A 10,198-nucleotide genomic window follows, 5' to 3' on the forward strand; every position below is an offset into this window, starting at 1 on the left:
AAAAAAAACCTTAAAGATGGCTGGATGTTGGGTTTCACACCTTTAATTCCAGCGCCCTAGAAGCAGAGGCAGGAAGATCACTGTGAGTTTGGGGCCAGTCAGGTCTACATAGGGTCAAGAAAGAGGTGTGTGGGAGGATGCTGAGGACAGAAGTTTGAAAACTACTACTTTGTATGATGACTTCAAAGCCCAGCTGCCTGTCTGGCCCTTGGAATGCCGTCTAAAGATAAACCCTCTAACAGTCACACTCTGGGTACCTGCCAGTTCCTTAAAATCTGAAAACTTAGCCTAGGCATGTCTTCTCCCCTCAGCCAGGCTCCTCGCGCCTGAAGAGGGGTGGCGATGAGGACTGTGTCTAAATCACCTTCCCCTTCAGAGCACCTGGGCCAAGGAAGAGGCAAGAAGGCTTAAGAGGCAACAGCCGCAGACCCTTAAGATTTGCACGGAAAGTGAGATGCAGCTCAAACTTAGCCTCCGTGGGAGGAGATGAAGGCTGAAGCTGAACTACAGACATTGTTGCTACACACGTGACAGAAACCAGAGTAGCTCAGCAGCTCTCTCAGCCTGGAGGACTTCCTCCTTATCCCATTTGGGACCTTCAGAAGCCTCTGCCCCGTTCTTCCTCCTCCCTCACGTGCCCTTCAGAGCAAAGGGGCTGGATGTGGGTCTGAGAACTGCAGGGGCTCTTGCCCCAGACCTTCCAGAAGGATCCACAAACAACCTGATCCCTATGACAGACAGACAGACAGACAGACAGACAGACCCAGGCTGGTCACCCGCCTTGGCAACAGGAAAATCCGCCAGGTGTAGAAGGCAGAGAAAGGGAAGCGGAGCCCACAAACAGCTCCTGGCCCCGCTGTACATCAGAGATTAAAACAGGGCCAGGTTTCCCCGGCCCCCAGCAGGGACCCGCCATAACTCAGCCTGCCAAACAGTCAAGACAATGACCATCAAACTCCCTGGTGTGCCCCTTCTGAGAGTTTCTGGAACCTGCCAGGCATCCTGAGAACAGAGAAACAGCCACGAGAAGCCCAGAGCATTGTCAGGATCTGCTGAGGGCTCAGACACCCAGCAGAGAAGGAAGAGCCCTGTTTGGCAGGGATAAAGCATCCTTATTATGCCACTCCACCCCAGCCCCAGCAAATGTGATGGCGTGCACCTCCACTTCCAGCACTTAGGAAGAAGAAGCAAGGAGACCTGGAGTTTTAGACCAGCCTGGTTACAAATCCAGGCTCTGTCTCCAGAACAACCAAACAGCAACTCATCTATGGCATAAATGGAAGAAAATGATGAGGGGCATCTTGGGGACCCGTGGAGTACCCACGTGGCAGAGAAGCAAGAGTGTTCATTTAGTCACTCAGCAAACACTGACCACCCTGTGTAGCAGGTGGTTCTTCAGACACAAGAAGAGCAAGAGTAAATAAATCCCTGTTCTTGTGGAGTTTATTTTTCAGTGGGTACAACGGCGAGACTCCCCACACTCCTAAAGACCTCCATACGCCGCACAGACCCTAATGAGCGCCCACTGGAGTTCAGTGACGGTGCGGATGCAATGAAAGGGGACTCGGCCTGCGGTGGAGCCTGAGGCTATGAGCCAGACACCCGTCAGTGAAGAGGGCTTTACCTTTACCGAGCCAGACACCCGTCAGTGAAGAGGGCTTTACCTTTACCGTGGGTTCGTCTTCATCTGTCGGTGAGCAGGAGCCACTGAGTGAGTGTCACGTGCATGCCCACACCGCTGCGCAGCACTGCAAGACAGAAAGGAACCAAGGTCCATACCTCAGTGGTGCCAGGGTCCAAAAAAAGTACTAGGAAGTTTTAACACAACAGTGGGACTCAAAAACCAGTGGTCCCATGTGACTTCACACACACACCACACACCCGAAGAGACTGTCGAGCTCAGCTTGAGTCAGCAAATATTTTCCAATCCTGGATGGAGTCTGCACTCCCAAGCAAGTGGACACCAGCTCTGTTGAGCTTACCTGGGTGGGGCGGAAGGAGCTGGCAAGGTAAGGAGGAGATGCCCAACACCCGACTTGCTCATAAAAGGAGAGGCCCTGAGTCACACCAGATTCCTTAGGGGAACATGCAGAGAGACCGGAGTCACACCCCAAGTTCTGAAGGCTGTGGGAGAAGACCCACACGCCTAAAACCAGATGCTGAAGGCCCGTTTCCCTGCCAGGCTCCAGCTAGGGACACCCTGGAATCCTGCCGCTACGGCAAGCCACACACCCGCCCCCCCCCGGCTCTAACATGGCACATACACATACTCAGCGACATGAAACCATCTCCAAGAAACAGTCACAGGGCAATCTGGGATGGCATGGCACAGACAAGGGCACTGGGCACAGGGCTTCAGACATAAAACAAGTCAGAGTCTGGCAAGACAGACAAGTCTGTGTGAGTGCTGGGTAGGCAGGAAGGCTCCCAGTGTGGACAGTACCAGGGAACTAGTCCTGGCATTGCCGGGTCCCCCAGAGGACAAACACTCCCCAACCATGCAGAGAGCAGTACCCTGGGAAGGTGAGCCTCAGGACAGAACTCAGCTGAAGCTGATGGAAACCACGGGTCCAACACCCAACACCTCCTGAAGACACAAGTCTCATTGTACCAGGACACGCCAGGCTGAAGTCCTGGGACAGTTTGCACAACAGCTGGGCAGCTGTGTTCTGTCCACAATAGAGGCCTACCAGCTTCCCAGGCTAGTCTCCACACTGACTATCCTACCAGGCCTTTGCGGAAGAGAGTAGGGGACCATAGGCGGGGCTGGGGGGAGGGCTATGAGCTGCTTTTCCTGGGTGGTTTAGGCATATACCAGAGCGCAGCAGAGAAAAGGCAAGAGGAAGTTTCCAAACAGAGTGGGGGACAGTCCAATAAACTATGGAGGTGACAGGTGGTGCCAGTGGCAACGGCTCATCCACCCGCACCTTGAAAATAGGCACTGACCCACAATCTGCAAAAAAAAATCACCAAATGGAAAGCAACTATTTCCTTAAAGGTCACAGAATGGATACACCCCCAGGGCTTACAAGGCTCTGCCAGGACGGGTCCTGCGCTGTGCTGAAGGCTCCCAGGGAGACCTCAGACAGGACAGCGGCAGACTTCTCAAGAGTGCTAGGTGGGGGCCTCGAGAGATGGTTTAGAGGTTAAGAGCACAGATACATGCACCAAGAGAGTGTCGGGCAGAGTTTCTGGGCAGCCAGAGACTGGACTAATCGTAGCCAGGCACTCACTGCACCCCTCAAAAATGACCGAGGTCAGGGTGGAGTGTTTCCCAATAATACCAGCTCTCAAAACAGAAGCAGAAGACTGCTACCAGGTAGGAGGCCAACCTGAGCTACAAAGAGAGCTCAAGGCCAGCCTGGGTTATAAAGGGATATTGTCTCAAATTTAAAAGAGGGGGGTGGCTCAGCAGGTAAAGCACTTGCCACCCAGCCTGGTGACCTGAGTTCAATACCTGGGACCCATACAACAGAGAAAAACAGATTCCCAGAATTGGTCCCACACACTCACACAAAATAAACAAATATAAATAAATGTAAAAGATAGTTTTAAAAAACCTTGGAGGATGTTTTTCATAGGAAGAAAAGATTTCTTCTAACCCACTCTACTTCCCCGAATCCATTGCTGCACAGAGGAGGCTTGGGTACCAGTGGAGAAGAGACTGGCTCAACCACAAGCCAGGCACAATTGTACTGCTTTCATGGAAAAGGGTCAGTGTACACCAAGGTTACAAAACTGTAAGGTCTGGTCGAGCTGGTTCAGTTGGCTCCCTGCTGCGGTTCCAGAAGGTTGCCTGTTCTGTGACCAATTCTGGCTCAAAGACAGGGAGCACAATCCTCAACAGAGGGAGACCAGAGACCTGGTGCCAGCGTAACCACGGGTCCCCGCTTCTAAGACGAGAGTGGGTCACACTTCCAGAGTCTGCCGAGATCAGGTGGGGTAAAAACAGGGTATACATTCTTTCCTGAGGATGTCTCCAGGGGTCCAGGGCTAAATGAAGGGGCCCAAGCCCAGATACATCAGAGACCACGATCCATGTGCTGGAGGCAGGCAGCTCAAGATCCTCGCAAGGCCTCACTGGCACAAGCTCACAGCCTGCCCAGGCAGATACCAAGGCAATACCCCAGACCACACCTGGGCGGCAAAAGGAACGACATCGGCTGCCTCTCCCAGCCACAGGAAATGGAGCTGTCCAGGAAAAGGAAGAAGAAAAGGCACTAAGAGACCATGTCCAGTGACCAATATGTAAGGCACATTCCGTCAGTGAAAGACAGAGGACAGAAATTCAGTGTGGCCTTTACCCAAGACATCAAGACAAAAGGGTACAAATGCCCAACAGCCCCAGGGCTAGCTAGCAGGCCCATAATCCATTTAAAAACGCAAACAAGGAGGGGGGAAACATATTTTGGGGCTGGTGAAGTGGCTCAGCAGCAGGTAAAGGTGCTTGCCACCAAGCCTTGCTGTCCTGAGTCTATTTCCAGGGCCCACAATATAGAATGAGACAAGGAACTCCCAACTCCAGTAACTGTCCTCTGACCTACACACACCTACTTATGCCCCACCCCATACAAATAAATAAATGTAACTTTTAAACCAAGAAGGCTTCCAAGAGCCAGTACAGGGAAGAAAACCCAAGTTGAAGACCACAGGCATCCTCAGGCATGACTTCTGGAGACTTCTCTTAGCTCTCTGGGATAGGGCAGTGTGTGGAAAGGAGGAGCGAGGGCAGACATAGCTTGAAGTGTCATGGTTTAAATGGGTTCCATAATATCCCAAATGAATCCTATTTCCTGGAAGGGGAAAAGAGTTATATGAGGCCTCCGGCTACCGCTGGCGCACACCCAACTCCGAGCCGGCTCTCCCCAAGGGTTCCTGGAAGTCAACAGACCCATAAAGGGGAAGTATTGTAAAGCTGAGATTAGAAGGGCCTAACAACTGGACATCCCTCCCACTGCAACAAGCACTAACCCGAACAAACCTGGTCAAGAATGGTCAACACCCCATTCTACCGTCCTCCCAGCTCAACCGAATGTAAAACGGAAACCCATCATGTACCTCTGGGTTCTCGCCGAAGCAGAGGCAAAGAACCTAGAAGCGAAGCGGTAGGGTGACAAGAGGTGAAAAGGACAGGACCGCTACCACGGAAATCAGAGCTGGGCAAAAAAGCAGGGCCTCTGCCGGTAGCCAAGATAAAAGAGGCTTGGACAAACCGGACGGGCTCACAACATCCTAGGGAAGATGGGGAGGGATCAGACAACCGGAGAAACAGGGGACGCAGATGGGGAGAGAGAGAGCAATGACCGACAGGGCAAGGATGGGAGGCTGTCGAGGGAGGCTGGAGGGTCTCCAAAGATTTGGGGCTGGGTAGCGGGGCACCAGAGAGGCACTCGTCAAGAGGTCAGAGGGGAGGTGGAGATGGGGTTCTCCGGGAATCCGGAGGAGATGAAGCAACGGGGCCCCAGAGTGGGTCAGGGTGGGTGGGAGGAGGCAGATACGCCGGCTTGGAGCGGCTTGGAGCGGCCACTGAGGTCTCCGTCCTGAGGACCCCGGCGGTGGCGCCTCTAGAGCACAGGCCGAGAGAGAAGAGCCGCAAGCCCCGCGGAACGCAGCCTCCGGAGCTCCGACCCCACCGTCCACCTCGGCCCGGACCACGCTGACCTCTCCCGACCCGCACGGACCTGTCCCGGTCGCCTCCCGCGCCGCCGCCGCAGCCGTCCCGCAAGCTCCGCAGAATCCCTCAGCTCCTGCCAAAACTTTTCCCATTAATCCCCAGCTCCGCCGCGGCCTGCGGCGTCACACGCTCCGAGCCCCAGCCCCGCCCCCGTCACGCTGACGCCACCGCGCCGCTCGCTCCCGCCCCCGCCAGGCACTCACCACGCCCTCTTCCCCCAGGGCAGCAACCAATTGCCGCGCGGCTGGAGTCATCACTCCGCCCACCGCACTGCTGGCGCGTCTGCAGCGCCCTCTGGAGTCAGATGTGGGAGCAGCAGCTGAGGAAGGCGCTGGGGAGAAGCTAGTAGGGCTGGTAAAACGAGTCCAGCAAGTCTCACAGAAGGAAATTTAAAGCGAGGGAAGAAGGTGGAGGTCACCTAGTACAACCTCCTCGCTCTTCCTGAGAAGAAAGTAGGCACAGACTTGTGTGGCTTGAGAGAAGCAAAGCTAAGGGCGCTGGGGCAAGGACAAGCCGGGAATGAAAATACATACACAGCCACATACATTTTAAAAGTATTTGTCTATTTTTAAGTCTGAGCGTTTTGTCTGCGTGTCTGTGCTCTATGTGTGTGCAGTGCCAGTAGGGGCCAGAAGAAGGCGTAGGGCGCCCGAAAGTGGAGATACAGTTTGTGCAGAGCTTCCAGGTATCCATGGAGATGCTGGGAATTGAACACTGGTCCTCTGCAAGAGCAACAAGCTCTTCACCACCTAAACATCTCTCCAACCCTCCAGTTTTTTTCATTCCAGAAGAAAACTGGTGGCTTGTTCAGTCCCTGTGACCCTCAGAATGGAAGAAGAGAACTGGCCCCCTGAAGGTTATCCTTTGACATCTACACACCCAAGCGTGCATACACATGTACATACATAAACACACTAGAAGTAAAACATGTAATAATCATATTGAAAGAAAGATCTGGGAGGTATGGTGACAATGTGGATGAAGAAATAACAAAGGTTCAAGGTCACCTTTAGCTATGTAGAAAGCAGTTCTAGGTCAACCTGGGCTATAGGAGACCCTACCCCAACAGGAAAACAATTCAAAAGGAGCTTTCCTCCCACTTGAGATCTCTTTCAGTGGAAATCATGGTCCTGTATCTTTTTGTCCCCCTAAGTCAGAGGCTGCCTTCCCTGGTAGAGGAAATTCTGCTCTCGTCTAGAAGAGGGACCTCTTATCCCAACTCACCCCCTACCATGTACCCTAAGAGGGTATGCAACCAAAAGGCAATCTGGCAGGAGCTGGTTTCATCGTCTTGGAATGAAGAAAACTTGACAGGCAGGAGCGGCCAGCAGGCCCCTCCCTCCTCCATACCTGCAGTAAGGGTTCCCTCTGCCCTCTGCAGGCTCTCTGTATGCTGCAGCCTCAGTGCTCCGTGCTCTGGATTTGAGAGTCCCTCGCCACTGTGTGTGTGTGTGTGTGTGTGTGTGTGTGTGCGCGCATGCACACATGCAAAGGTCAGGGCACAACTTGCCGGAGTCAGTCTTTCCACCGTGTGGGTCCTGGGACTCGAAATCAGATCATCAGGCTTGGCAGCAAGCCCCTTTACATGCTGAGCCTCTCACCTGCCCCCTTCTAGGTTCTTAAAAATTCTCTTTATGGGCTGATAAGATGTTTAATGGGTAAAGGTACCTGTTGCCAAGTCTAATGACCTGTCCCCTCCCTGGGACCCACAGTTGCCAGTAGAGGGCTGATTCCTGCAGGTTGTCCTTGGACATCCACATGTATGCCATGCTGAATTCGCTCACTTCCACAAATAGTTAATGATTCAATAATAATTCAGTCTCTTTCTCTGACTTGAATCATAACTCTGATTGAAAGAGTGCCCCCAAATCTTCCTGTGGTCTAGATTTACCTTGGGGGCAGCTGTGTAAGAAAAGCAGATCCCAGGCAAGTTTTTAGAGTCCTTTGAAGAGAGCCAGGGATCTCAGATACCCAAACCTGCCCAGAGATGCCCAGTGTCTGTGTAGTTTGTCAGCTAGCAAAGTGCTCACAACTGTGTCAGTCGCTGGCCTGCAGGTGGTGCCAGTGACTCTGGGGACCATTCTCGTCCTTTCCCTTTCTCTGCAGCAGGGGCTAGGCAGAAGAGGGGTCCTTCTCTGCAGCAGGGGCTAGGGCAGCAATTCAAAGCAGCTGCTTGCCAGGTCTGGGTGGCTCCTGACAACAGCATCTAACACACCCGTAGCATTCCAGCTCCATGTCCCCACCCGTTCTTATACAGAAGTCACACAGAACTAGAGAACCTGGGGCCACAATGGCTATGTTTCCCATGGGAACCCCAGGGTTTGGAGGGTATGAGGGTGTCTGAAACAGGACACACTCTTAGGATGTTGGACAGCACAGAGGAATTCTTTTCTTTATTATTTGCTTTTTCAAGACAGGGTTTCTCTGTGTAGTCCTGGCAGTCCTGGAACTCACTCTGTAGACCCAACTGGCCTCGAACTCAGAGATCCACCTGCCTCTGCCTCCTGAGTGCTGGGATTAAAGGCATGCGCCGCCACCATCACTACCCAGTAGGAGTTATTTTCTAGCCATGGGATTGAAAAACTAGGAAATATCTTCTGCCCCCCAAGATGACAGCTTCTCATGCTGCTCAAAATTAGATCACATTCAGACATCACATGATCACTCTTGTGACGTCATACCTCAGCTCGTCAGCTGTAAGTGCTTCCCCATGCTATACCACAGGACACTGGAGAGCCCAGAAGAGACTCCACTTACTGCTGAGGAAACTGAGGCACAGGAGATCGTTGGTGACCTCGAGCGAGCCTAAATCCTTTGTCGGGGTGGGAAAGTAGGAAGGCCCCATTTGATCACAGCATGGCAAGAATCCAAGCTTGCCTTAGCCACGTATGGTGGTGTGCACATCTACAATCCAACACTTGGGGGGTGGAGGCAGAAGGGCAGGAGTTCAAGGCCAGCCTCAACTACACAGTGAGTTTCAGGTCAGTGTGCTGACACATGGTTGATGATTTAGCCAGTCATGGTGGGACGTGCCTTTAATCCCCACTCTGGGAAGGCTATGTCAGACTGAGACCTCAAGTTCCTAGAAGACTGGGCTATAGGTCTTGTCAATAATAATAATAATAATTTAGAAATCAGTCAATCAATTTATCAATCAATCAACTCTCTGAGTTTTAATTCTTCCTTCACCTTTCTTTTCTGTCCTCTTCCTCCTTCTGTGTGTGTGTGTGTTTTGTTTTGTTTAGAGTGTGTGGAGAGGGTCTTACTATGTTCCTGGCTTTCCTAGTACTCACTGTGTAAACCAGGCTGCCCTGGAACTCACAGAGATCCACCTGCCTCTGCCATTCAAGTTGGGACTAAAGGTGTGTGCCACCTTGCCCAGGAGTTATTCGATTTTTATCATCCTTTTCTCCTTTTTTTCCCCTTTGTTCCTGTTTTTGTTTGTTTTGTTGTCTCCTTATTGCTTTGAGACCAACGGAGTCTCACCTGTTCTGGGTTCGTCTCAAAGGTCCTCTGTGTGTAGCCGAGGGTGACCTTGAGCTTTTAGTCCTCTGGCCTCTGTTAGTTATCATTAGTGGGTGGGGGGGTGCACACGTGCAAGCGCACACGTACTATAGAGAGCAGGAGGTCAGAGGACAGCTTCCAGGGACCTCGAACTCCTGATTCTCCTGGATGGTCCACTCTTGGAAGAGGCTGAATGGGCGAAAGGATGGCCAGCCTCCCTTCTGAAAACAGGGAAGGTGGGATTGAAAACTGGATAATTTCAGTAGACAGCACTTGGGAACTGACAAACTAATTTTCTTCCAACTCTGCACTCTAAAGAATCCCTTTTCCATGGGGGCTGGAGAGATGGCTCAGAGGTTAAGAGCATTGCCTGTTCTTCCAAAGGTCCTGAGTTCAATTCCCAGCAACCACATTGTGGTTCACAACCATTTGTAATGGTGTCTGGCCTGCAGGCATACATGGAAGGAATGCTGTATACATAATAAATAAATAAATAAATATTAAAAAAAAGAATCCCTTTTCCAATCAGAAGAACAATCACCCATCATTTCTACCCTTTCTAATAGCTGGATCCCACGGGTGTGTGTGTGCGCGCGCGCAATATGCAATCAGACTGGCTTAAAAGTCTTTGTCTGTGTAGTCCACCCCCCTTTACTTTTGTGAAACTTTTGATCTGCCTGCCTCCGTGCCTCCTCCTGCCCGTCAGTGCCAGAATTATAGCCCATACGGGGCTCAGAATCCAGACTTCTTGTACCCATAAATAGTGCTACTTATTCAGTGTTGTCCTGATCTCCTTCATATTTGTAGGATGCTAAGGGCTTGCCAGCTCAGTGCACACCCGACATTTCAGTATATGGGAGGCTGGCAGGAAGAGAGTGAGCACAAGGCCATCCCGGACTACGGAGTGATCTGAGGGCAGTCCAGCACATCGCAAGAACATCTCTTTAAAATAATAATAATAAACGAAAGAAAAATGAGGGAGGCCGGGCGGTGGTGGCGCACGCCTTTAATCCCAGCACT

General features: G+C 52.0%; 1 protein-coding gene across 1 annotated transcript in view; it reads right to left on the bottom strand.

Moving 5' to 3' along the window:
* Ppard (peroxisome proliferator activated receptor delta) overlaps window positions 1–5,814 on the bottom strand; it is a 70,764-nt gene extending 64,950 nt beyond the window's left edge. Inside the window, exons 1-2 of the mRNA XM_005360360.3 lie at window positions 5,682–5,814; window positions 1,665–1,748 (exon numbers count right to left, since the gene is read on the bottom strand). The gene's annotated coding sequence lies outside the window, so the exon portion shown is untranslated. The remainder of the gene's footprint in view (window positions 1–1,664; window positions 1,749–5,681) is intronic.
* Between the last annotated feature and the right edge of the window lie 4,384 nt (window positions 5,815–10,198).

Source organism: Microtus ochrogaster, linkage group LG2, assembly GCF_000317375.1.
Source record: "Microtus ochrogaster isolate Prairie Vole_2 linkage group LG2, MicOch1.0, whole genome shotgun sequence".
NCBI lineage: Eukaryota > Metazoa > Chordata > Mammalia > Rodentia > Cricetidae > Microtus > Microtus ochrogaster.